Consider the following 9,267-nt stretch of genomic DNA (forward strand, 5'->3'; position numbering starts at 1 on the left):
TGTCAGCTCAGTCGTCCAACCTGGAGCTGGGATGTGCTGAGCTGTCACTGTTTTGAGTGATAGCTCAGTAGTCTAATCTCATACAGGGAGATGTAGAGTTTCTGGATATTTTCCCTGTTCCTGGTAAGTGCCCAGCTATTTTACTGGGCAGTTTATCCCAGAGCACTGCCAGTCTTAGCATTCAGTTGCTTGCAGGATTGTATTTGTTCTTGGTGTTCTGATCATTGTTTCCAGACCTCTGACCCTCATCTGACCTTCCTTTTGTCTAGTCCATTTGCTCTGATCCGCTGCCCTTTAAGGCCCCTTTACACACTGAGACTTTCTAGCGATCCCACCAGCGATCCCAACCTGGCCGGGATCGCTAAAAAGTCTCTGGTGAGTCGCTGGTGAGCTGTCAAACAGGCAGACCTGGCCAACGACGCAACAGCGATACGGACCTGCAGAACGACCTAGCTAGTCATTGGGGACGTTGTAAAGAAGCTTTTTGAAAGGGAAGTCGCTAACGAAGTCGCTGTAAAGTCCCCTTTACACACTGAGACTTTCTAGCGATCATGCTGCACAGCGGGAAACAAAGGACCAAAGAATGGTCCTGAGAGATGTGAAGCGATCAGCAACCTCACAGCAGGGGCCAGGTCGCTGATGTGTTTCACACACTGCAATGTCGCTGGGGAGGTCGCTATTACGTCACAAAACCGGTGACATTACAGCGATGTCATTTGCGATGTTGCAGTGTGTAAAGCCAACTTAAGGTATGCTGAGTTTGGATGATGCCCTGACAACACCTCTGCTTATCCCCTTAATCTTGATGTGCTCTCCTAGTACCTGACCCTGGAACGTTTGTCTATCCTGCCTTTTGTCTATTCTGTGTAGTGACTAGCATCACACTCTCCTCAATAAAGACAAATGTGATGCCCTGGCAAAACCAGGTAGTCACAGTTAGGCCCCCGCATTACAGAGTTCCCTCACTCGGACCCTGAAGCCAGAAACCAGAACCAAGTGGACTGGTTAATTAACCGATTGAGGCCAGGAATAGAGGTCTTGTCCCACCCAAAGTCCCTCATAAAAGACAACAGCTCACTGATTAGGGATAAGAGGTCACCGCCAGGGCCTATAGATCCCACGGGCCAGCGTCTGCGGGCATGGCTCCTTAGGCCATATCCAGCCGGGAACGGACTCATGAGTTTCACACTAGGAAAGTCCACCTTACACAAAGCAGTGCAGGAAAAGGATAGAGACCACCAGCCGGGTGGGGGACCCGAACACAACCAGCCGCGGCACCGGCCACAATCACCTTGGTTTACCAGAGACTTGAGTGTTTTACTAACAGTGAGTACACCAACACCCCCTGCAGTCGCCATCCCCTGCACCGAGCCACCGGGTCCCAGGGCCACCATCCCTGCCCACGGAGGGGTTAACAACTTGCTGCACAACATATCCCCCGGGTGACCCATAACAGCAGCGGTGGTGTCCCACCTCACCACACACCGTGGGTGGCGTCACGAACTTACTACGGCCTAGCCCGTACATCTACGTCCCCCATTTATTCGGCGTGTCTGCGAGACTCCCGGGTCCGGAGACCCTCGAGCCACCACCCCTGAAGGCTAGAACCTGAGCAGCGCCGGCTGCTGGCACGGGGACAGCACACAAAGTATCAGCAGAAGACAACACTATTGGAGCTGATTTGGAGCCAGTCGCTCTCTGCCAGAGGCAACTGTTTGGAGGAGTCAAGAATTCAAATACTGAGTGTACATCAAAGGCAGAGAGGAAGACAAAAGAGTACACAGATCACAGTCCGTGGTCAGATAAAAACAGTGTAGATCGAGACAAAGGGGCTAGGCAAACACATAGTCAAAGACAATGTCCAAGGTCAGGCGGCAAGAGATCAGGACAGCAAAACATGAGGCACACACTCCACAGTGCAAAGCTACGACTCACAATGGGGTGACCACTGCCAGCCAGCTAAATAGTCATGCAATCACACTGAAAGGTGACGCCTGGAAAAACCCAGCAGGTCCAGCCCGTTATTTGACTGCTGGATGATCCTATAAACAATACTGACTACTCAGTACACCCCTGCAATCTAAGGGGCAGCTAAACTGTTACTCACTGTGACCCCAGGACACATTGAGAGGCGGCTTCATGACACTCAGTATTAAGCCAAAACCAGGAGTGGAACAATCAGAAGAAAAGTATAAGGCCTAAGCCACACAGCGATAAAAACGGTGCGAGTGGAGTGCGATAAAACATCGCATTCCACTTGGACCACTTCTAGCCTGTGTGACAGCGCACATGAGCGATTATTTTCTCAGCCCTAATCGGACCGAGAAAACAATTGCAGCATGCTGCGATTGTAATGCGAGACTCTTTCTCTCGCACCCATTCAAGTGTATAGGACGAGAGAAAAATCGCACTGCACTCGCGGTACACCGGTCTACTGTGCGTGCAGAGCGAGAATCGCAATAGCCGGCTACAGAGGAGAGAGGGAGATAAATCTCCCTCCCCTCCGCAGCACCGGCTCGCCCCTCCTCAGAGCTGGCCCGCCCCCGCAACTGAGGTCCTCTCGCACAGTCAGACTTTAGTTGCAGGGACACTCGTATAACACTCGGCTCCTGCTGTACTGCCAGCGTGAGCCGAGTGTCACACGTCAGTGATTCTGGTACGTATGTGCTTTTTTTTATACGCACCAGAATCACTGACATACGCAGAACCATTATAATCAATGGGTCTGCTCACACATCAGTGATTTTTCAATGAACATGTCTCCGTGCAGCGTACACGCGTGGCCGTGATTCTGCACAGAGACAAGTCCATTATTTCTGGCATCACTGATGACCCACGGACCACACTATGGTGTGATCCGTGTGTGATCCGTGAAACACGTACCAGAAAAACACTGACATAAAATAATAAACATTTTCAACTCACCTTTCCAGTGATTCGCTGTGCAGCCTCCGCTCTCTGCAACTCCTGCCCGGCTCATGAATATTCATGAAAGCAGGAACAGCCGACCCGGAAGTAGCTGCAGAGAGCGGTGGGCGGACGCTGCAGAGCCGAGGAGTTCAGCACCATGGACAACAGGAGTGAAGGCAGGTGAGTAATGTCCATTTGCAATCACAGATCACGGATTGCACATGGACAACCCACGTGTGCCGTAAATCACGGAACACGGAGGGACATGTGCGTGTTTTACACGTCAGTGAAGAACGTCAGTGTTTTTCACTGACGTGTGAAGGGGGCCTAATAGAAACACGGGCACCAATTCTGCATTTGTTACCCACTCTTGGTTTTGGCTTACAAATACTGTGGTATAATACTGACCATATACTGATTGTGTAAAAATGGCGTTATAGATTCTAATCACAAATAACCTACCAGATTATGAATTATATTCTCCCATGTGCAGGTATTATAGCATATGTTACTATGCAGTTAAAGGGGTATTCTCAAGCTTGGAAGTTATCCCCTATCCACATGGTAGCACAATACCGATTAATATAAAGAATTAATAAAATTACTTAACTAAATCAAAATGACACAAACACCAATTTTGGATAAAATAGACTGTGATGTTTATTAAAAGGTTACCCAAATAGAATAAATATTAAAACCAAAAATGTAAGTATAAATAATGAAATTATCATGGAAAACAAGTTTATAATATTAATTAACCCATTCCATCCAGTATTAACTGGGCGACAAAGCCTAGCTAATACACACTGTGACAATAAAACAATAACAAAATTAAGGGGGGCAGGCTGCTGCTTCTTTTGTTCTTCCCATAATTGCGGAAAACCGCCCAAAGCGGGGCCTTTTATTGTAAAATCCTTTCAACTGCTAAGGGGTACTTTGCACGCTGCGACATCGCAGGCCGATGCTGCGATGCCGAGCGCGATAGTACCCGCCCCGTCGCAGCAGCGATTTCCTTGTGATAGCTGCCGTAGCGAACATTATCGCTACGGCAGCTTCACATGGACTCACCTGTCCTGCGACCGTCGCTCTGGCCGCCGACCCGCCTCCTTGTTAAGGGGGCGGGTCGTGCGGCGTCATAGCGACGTCACACGCCAGGCGGCCAATCGGAGCGGAGGGGCGGAGATGAGTGGGATGTAAACATCCCACCCATCTCCTTCCTTCCGCATATCCTACGGAAGCCGCAGGACGCAGGTAGGAGATGTTCCTCGCTCCTGCGGCTTCACACACAGCGATGTGTGCTGCTGCAGGAGCGAGGAACAACATCGGACTGTCGCGTCAGCGTAATCATGGATTACGCCGACGCTGCACCGATAATACGATTACGACGCTTTTGCACTCGTTAATCGTATCATCGAGCCTTTACACACTGCGATGTCGCATGCGATGCCGGAAGTGCGTCACTTTCAATTTGACCCCACCGACATCGCACCTGCGATGTCGTAGTGTGCAAAGCCCGCCTAACCCTTGTAGACCAATCAGATCAAAGTATCTCTTCTCGCTCAAAGTCTGGATTGGTGAAGGTCTGACCACTTGGACCTCAATCGATCCAGAGCAGTGGGGCTCTGAACAGCCCCGTATGAATGGAGCGGTGATCATGTGCACTGAACACGCCATTCAAAATTAAGGGGACTGTTGGAAATTGCCAAGTGTTACGTTACGCTCACATGGTCTTCAGCACTCTCATAAGAATGGAAGAAATAGTGGTGCGCATGATTGACCTCCACTCCATTTATATGAGGCTCCTCAGTTTTCTGGATCAGTGGGGTCCCAGTGTATGGACTCCTAGAGATCAGGAATTTATCCCCTATACCATGAATAAGGGATAACTTCCAAACTTGAGAACAACATGCACATCCACATGTCCTGTAGAGAACCAGGCACTATATATAAGGGATCTTTGTCACAAGTAGACCACAATCTATCTATCTATCTATCTATCTATCTATCTATCTATCTATCTATCTATCTATCCCTCTATCTATCTATCTATCTATCTATCTATCTATCTATCTATCTATCTATCTATCTATCTATCTATCTATCTATCTATCTATCTATCCCTCTATCTATCTATCTATCTATCTATCTATCTATCTATCTATCTATCTATCTATCTAGCTATCTATCTATCTAGCTATCTATCTATCTATCCATCTATACCTCTATCTATCTAGCTATCTATCCCTCTATCTATCTAGCTATCCCTCTAGCTATCCCTCTATCTATCCCTCTATCTATCTATATATCTATGTAGCTATCATCTATGTTTTCAGCTTTAATCAATTTGAAGCAGCAGTCATCTGAAGACTATTATCTGGTTGCAATTTCACATATGTTCACAGCTAGTTGAATTCCCCTGAGAAACCTTACTCCATTGAATGATTAGATAATCCAGATTTAACCCTAAGGGTACTAAGGATTTTGGAAATGTAATCCAAGAGAGTTGATTTTTTTTTTCGGAATTGCCAGATGGTTCCCCCTCTCCTCCTGGAACGTACTAGTATGTGACATATTGGACATATATCTTAATTACACAGCACCTTTAGCCTCACCACATGCGGTCATCACCAAAGTCCTGCAAGAGTAAAATTCACCAAAAATATACTTGGTGCCCACAATATAAGAAATATGTTTTAGAGATTTAGCCTTGATTTGGTTATAATTCTCAAGAATCATCTTACCTCCCAGTATCGGGGTAAATACATAACCATGGTAACCATCTGACAGTCCATCAATAACCATCTTGTAATAAATATATTTGAATTTTCCTACCGTTAATAAATCTTTCCCGTAAATGTTCAGACTTGAGAGACCTTCATGATGTTCAGCAGGTGCTAGGTTTGAGTTTTCTGTCTTCTGAAATTAGTTTTCCTTTGCAGCCATGTGGGTTACGTGAAATAACAATTGTAAGCTGGTGTGAATCTTAGATCTTTAGCTGTCAGTTTTGGAGCTTGACTTGATCTTTGCTCTTGGCGATCCATACTTACAACATGACATTGATGTTGGAGATATAGTTCTGAATCTGTAACGTGATATTAATTATTGATGAAGGAACAGCGTTTACTTCTGATTGCATTTCTTTAATGTTGGCCGGAATATGGGGATTGATCCTGTAGAAGATAGTACCTTGTAGTCCAACTTTTGGAGATTTTAGGTCTTTAGATTAATAATGATAACTTAAAAAAATGTTGTTAAAGCAGGAACCACATAGATATTCTAAAGTATGAATATACAACAGAACAGGAAGGATGTGACGTTACAGGTGCAAGAGTAGGCTTTTTTCAGTTTCGAAAGAGCAGCGTGAACCGTTTGTTGTCTTTCCTTTATCTTCTTGTCCACAATCTGTCCTGCAGACCACATAGCCAATAAAACACACCAGTATTTATAAAATATGGAGGGACTGAAAATCTATTACCAGAATCTGGGTTGGATATGAGGCGGTATTCTCTGCTCTAGAGAGGTTTTACTTTTTTTTTTGTATAAAATATCTAGAAAAAATGGGAAACTAATGATTTCTATTAAATAATTAGTATTTATTTATTTATAGAGCACCATTGATTCTTTTGTGCTGTACATGAGAAGGGTTACATACAAAATATGTAGCGCCCCTGACTAAATCAGGGTGCTACAGGGAACTGCATCCTTTCCCTAGGGTTCTGGGTACCCCCCATGGTTCCAGGTTCACAACAATCGGTGTCACTACCATCAGTACCACAAATCCCAACCACACCTCACATCATGACCTGTCAGACACACCAGTGGGTTGGTCTAGCTGGAATAGAGCCACCCACCTAGGGGTCAGGCAGACTGGTGGGAGGGAGGAAGTGAGAGAAGAGTGAGAGCCCTCAAAGTGTGAGGAGTTGGAGAGGTAGCTTCCGGGGAGCTAGACTGCGGTTGGGTTTCAGGCAGTCGTCCGGGACCAGAGGAGTCGGGGACCGGTTGCAGGGACGTTGGACAGGGGTTTGACGGACGTAGTCTTAGAGGACTGTCGGCACCAGAAAGCCCAATAAACGGACCGATACCGAGCACGACTGGGTACAGGACCCTAGGTCAGGAACTGATTCAACGTCCTGACAATTAACCTAGGAGGGAGAACTTCTCTAAGAACTCAGAGATTGAAGGCATCAGTAAAACGCGGGGGACAGTCCTCCCCTCCGTGGGTAGGGGGTTGGTTGTCCCGGGGCCCAGTGATGAGGTGGGTGATGCAGGGCTTGGTGGGGTGCAGGGACGCGGGAGCAGCGCTGTGCCGCACGGCACTGTGGTACTCACTCAGCCTGAGACGATGACACAGTTCTCGGTAAAACACACGGCTGGAAAGACGGTTCCCACGGACGGCTGCACTTGCTTTTCCCCAGTAGTTGACGGTGACGGTCCCTTTTCCTGCACCTAATGTTTCTGTGTTGGTAGCGATGGGTTCCCACCGGTAACCCGCTCCCCGGCTTGGATATGGGCCGGAGGAGCCCTACTTTGCCCGCAGGCGCTGGCCCTGAGAAACTGGTGCCCTGGCGGTGGCGGTGTCTCTGTAACGGTTGGACTGTTGCCTTCAATCGGGACTTGCTTGTTGGGAGACCCAGAGGTCCCCTTCACTAACGGATTTGGCAAATTCACGGCGACTCCTAGCCTTGCCGGGATCCGAAAGGCCCCTGCCGATGGTGCTGACTGTTCTTCGTATACCGCTCCGGTACCGCCGGGCCACCACCCGTCCGCGGTCCTTTCGGCAACCTCCAAACAGCCACCCCTGCAGACAGTCACCGCCGTCTGCTGACCTTGCTGTCTCTCAGTCCGGGGCACACACCCGGACCAGCTTCAGGCTGTCTTAACTGTCACTTTCCCTTACTTCAGCTCCTCTCCTTTGCTCCTCCACCACTTTACTCCTCTCACTTTCACTTCCCTAACTCCTCTGCCTGGTTTTCCCGCCTCCAGGGCTGTGAACTCCTCGGTGGGCGGAGCCAACTGCCTGGCCCACCCCCTGGTGTGGACATCAGCCCCTGGAGGAAGGCAACAAGGATTTTTGGTTAGCCTTGGTGTTCCTATCTGGGGTGTAGGGTGTGGTGGTGTTATGACCTGTGACCCCTGGCTTGCCCAGGGCATCACAACTACACATAGTGAGCGGGGCCCTAACAGCTTCTAGCCAAGTGGCCACAAACAGACAACTAAATTGTGCATGGAGGCAGGCTCCGGATTACCAAGTGACATCGGTGGGAGCGGATACCTGGACGGGCTCCCCGCAGTGACACTGGTATACAAAGACTTTGGTTTATCTACAGCGTGTGTGTCTACTTTATAACCTCATCGAACACCACAACTACCACAGTGAGTACCCTGATCCCTGCACCCTGCCTTCCCAAATCCACCAAAACCCCAGAGGCCGAGGCCTTCCCTACCTGCGGAGGGACTGACACCTTGCTGCTCCACACCATCTGCCCCGGTACTCCTTCCAGCAGCGGCGGTACTCCCATAACCGCAACCCACAGTTGGCGTCATAAACTTCTCCCCAGTAAATAATCCCCTTTCAAGGATCGGAGTGTTTGCCGAGCCCGGGTCCGGACCCCTCGAGCCACGACCACCCCGGATCCGAGCACCCCAGTCATCGCCGGGACGGCACAAATACATATATAAGTTACAATAGACAGACCGGTAGAGAAGGTAGAGGGTCCTGCCCTTCCGGGATTACATTTTAAGGATAATGGGTGGAAACAGTGGAGGGGGGTGAGTCGGCAGCTCCAACGGTACTGAGGTGGTGGGGTCAATGGAGACTGTATGTATGCTTGAACAAATAGGTTTTCAAGTTCTGTTTGAAGCTTGCAAGTGTAGCAGATAATCTGATGTGTTGAGGCAACGAATTCCAGAGGAAAGGGGATACTCAGGAGAAGTCTTGGAGGTGGTTGGATGAGAAATGGACAAGTATGGAGGAGCGAAGGAGATCTTGGGAGGACCGGAGATTACGTGTTGGAGTGTTCCAGGGGATTAGTTCGGAGATATATACGGACGAGACAGATTTTGGACAGCTTTGTAGGTCAGGGTCAGTAGTTTGAATTGGATATGGTGAGGAATTGGAAGCCAATAAAGAGATTTGTATAGGGGAGAAGCAGTGGAGTAGCAAGCAGTAAGGTGGATTAGTCTGGCAGCAGAGTTAAGGGTGGACTGAAGGGGTGCGAGAGAATTAACAGGAAGGCTACAGAGGAGGATGTTGCAGTAATCAAGGTGGGAGATTATGAGGATGTGTAGCCCAGGGATATGGGGTACTTGGTCCCGGGCAGTGTATAACTAGGGGAATGTCACTTTGGTGGCCGTTGC

General features: G+C 48.5%; 1 protein-coding gene across 1 annotated transcript in view; it reads right to left on the reverse strand.

Annotated features, from left to right (window-relative positions):
- The window catches only part of MGAT3 (beta-1,4-mannosyl-glycoprotein 4-beta-N-acetylglucosaminyltransferase), a 225,831-nt gene extending 220,049 nt beyond the window's left edge, over positions 1–5,782 (reverse strand). The window contains exon 1 of the mRNA XM_075320873.1: positions 5,743–5,782. The gene's annotated coding sequence lies outside the window, so the exon portion shown is untranslated. The remainder of the gene's footprint in view (positions 1–5,742) is intronic.
- Between the last annotated feature and the right edge of the window lie 3,485 nt (positions 5,783–9,267).

Source organism: Anomaloglossus baeobatrachus, chromosome 8 (assembly GCF_048569485.1).
Source record: "Anomaloglossus baeobatrachus isolate aAnoBae1 chromosome 8, aAnoBae1.hap1, whole genome shotgun sequence".
Taxonomy (NCBI): Eukaryota; Metazoa; Chordata; class Amphibia; order Anura; family Aromobatidae; genus Anomaloglossus; species Anomaloglossus baeobatrachus.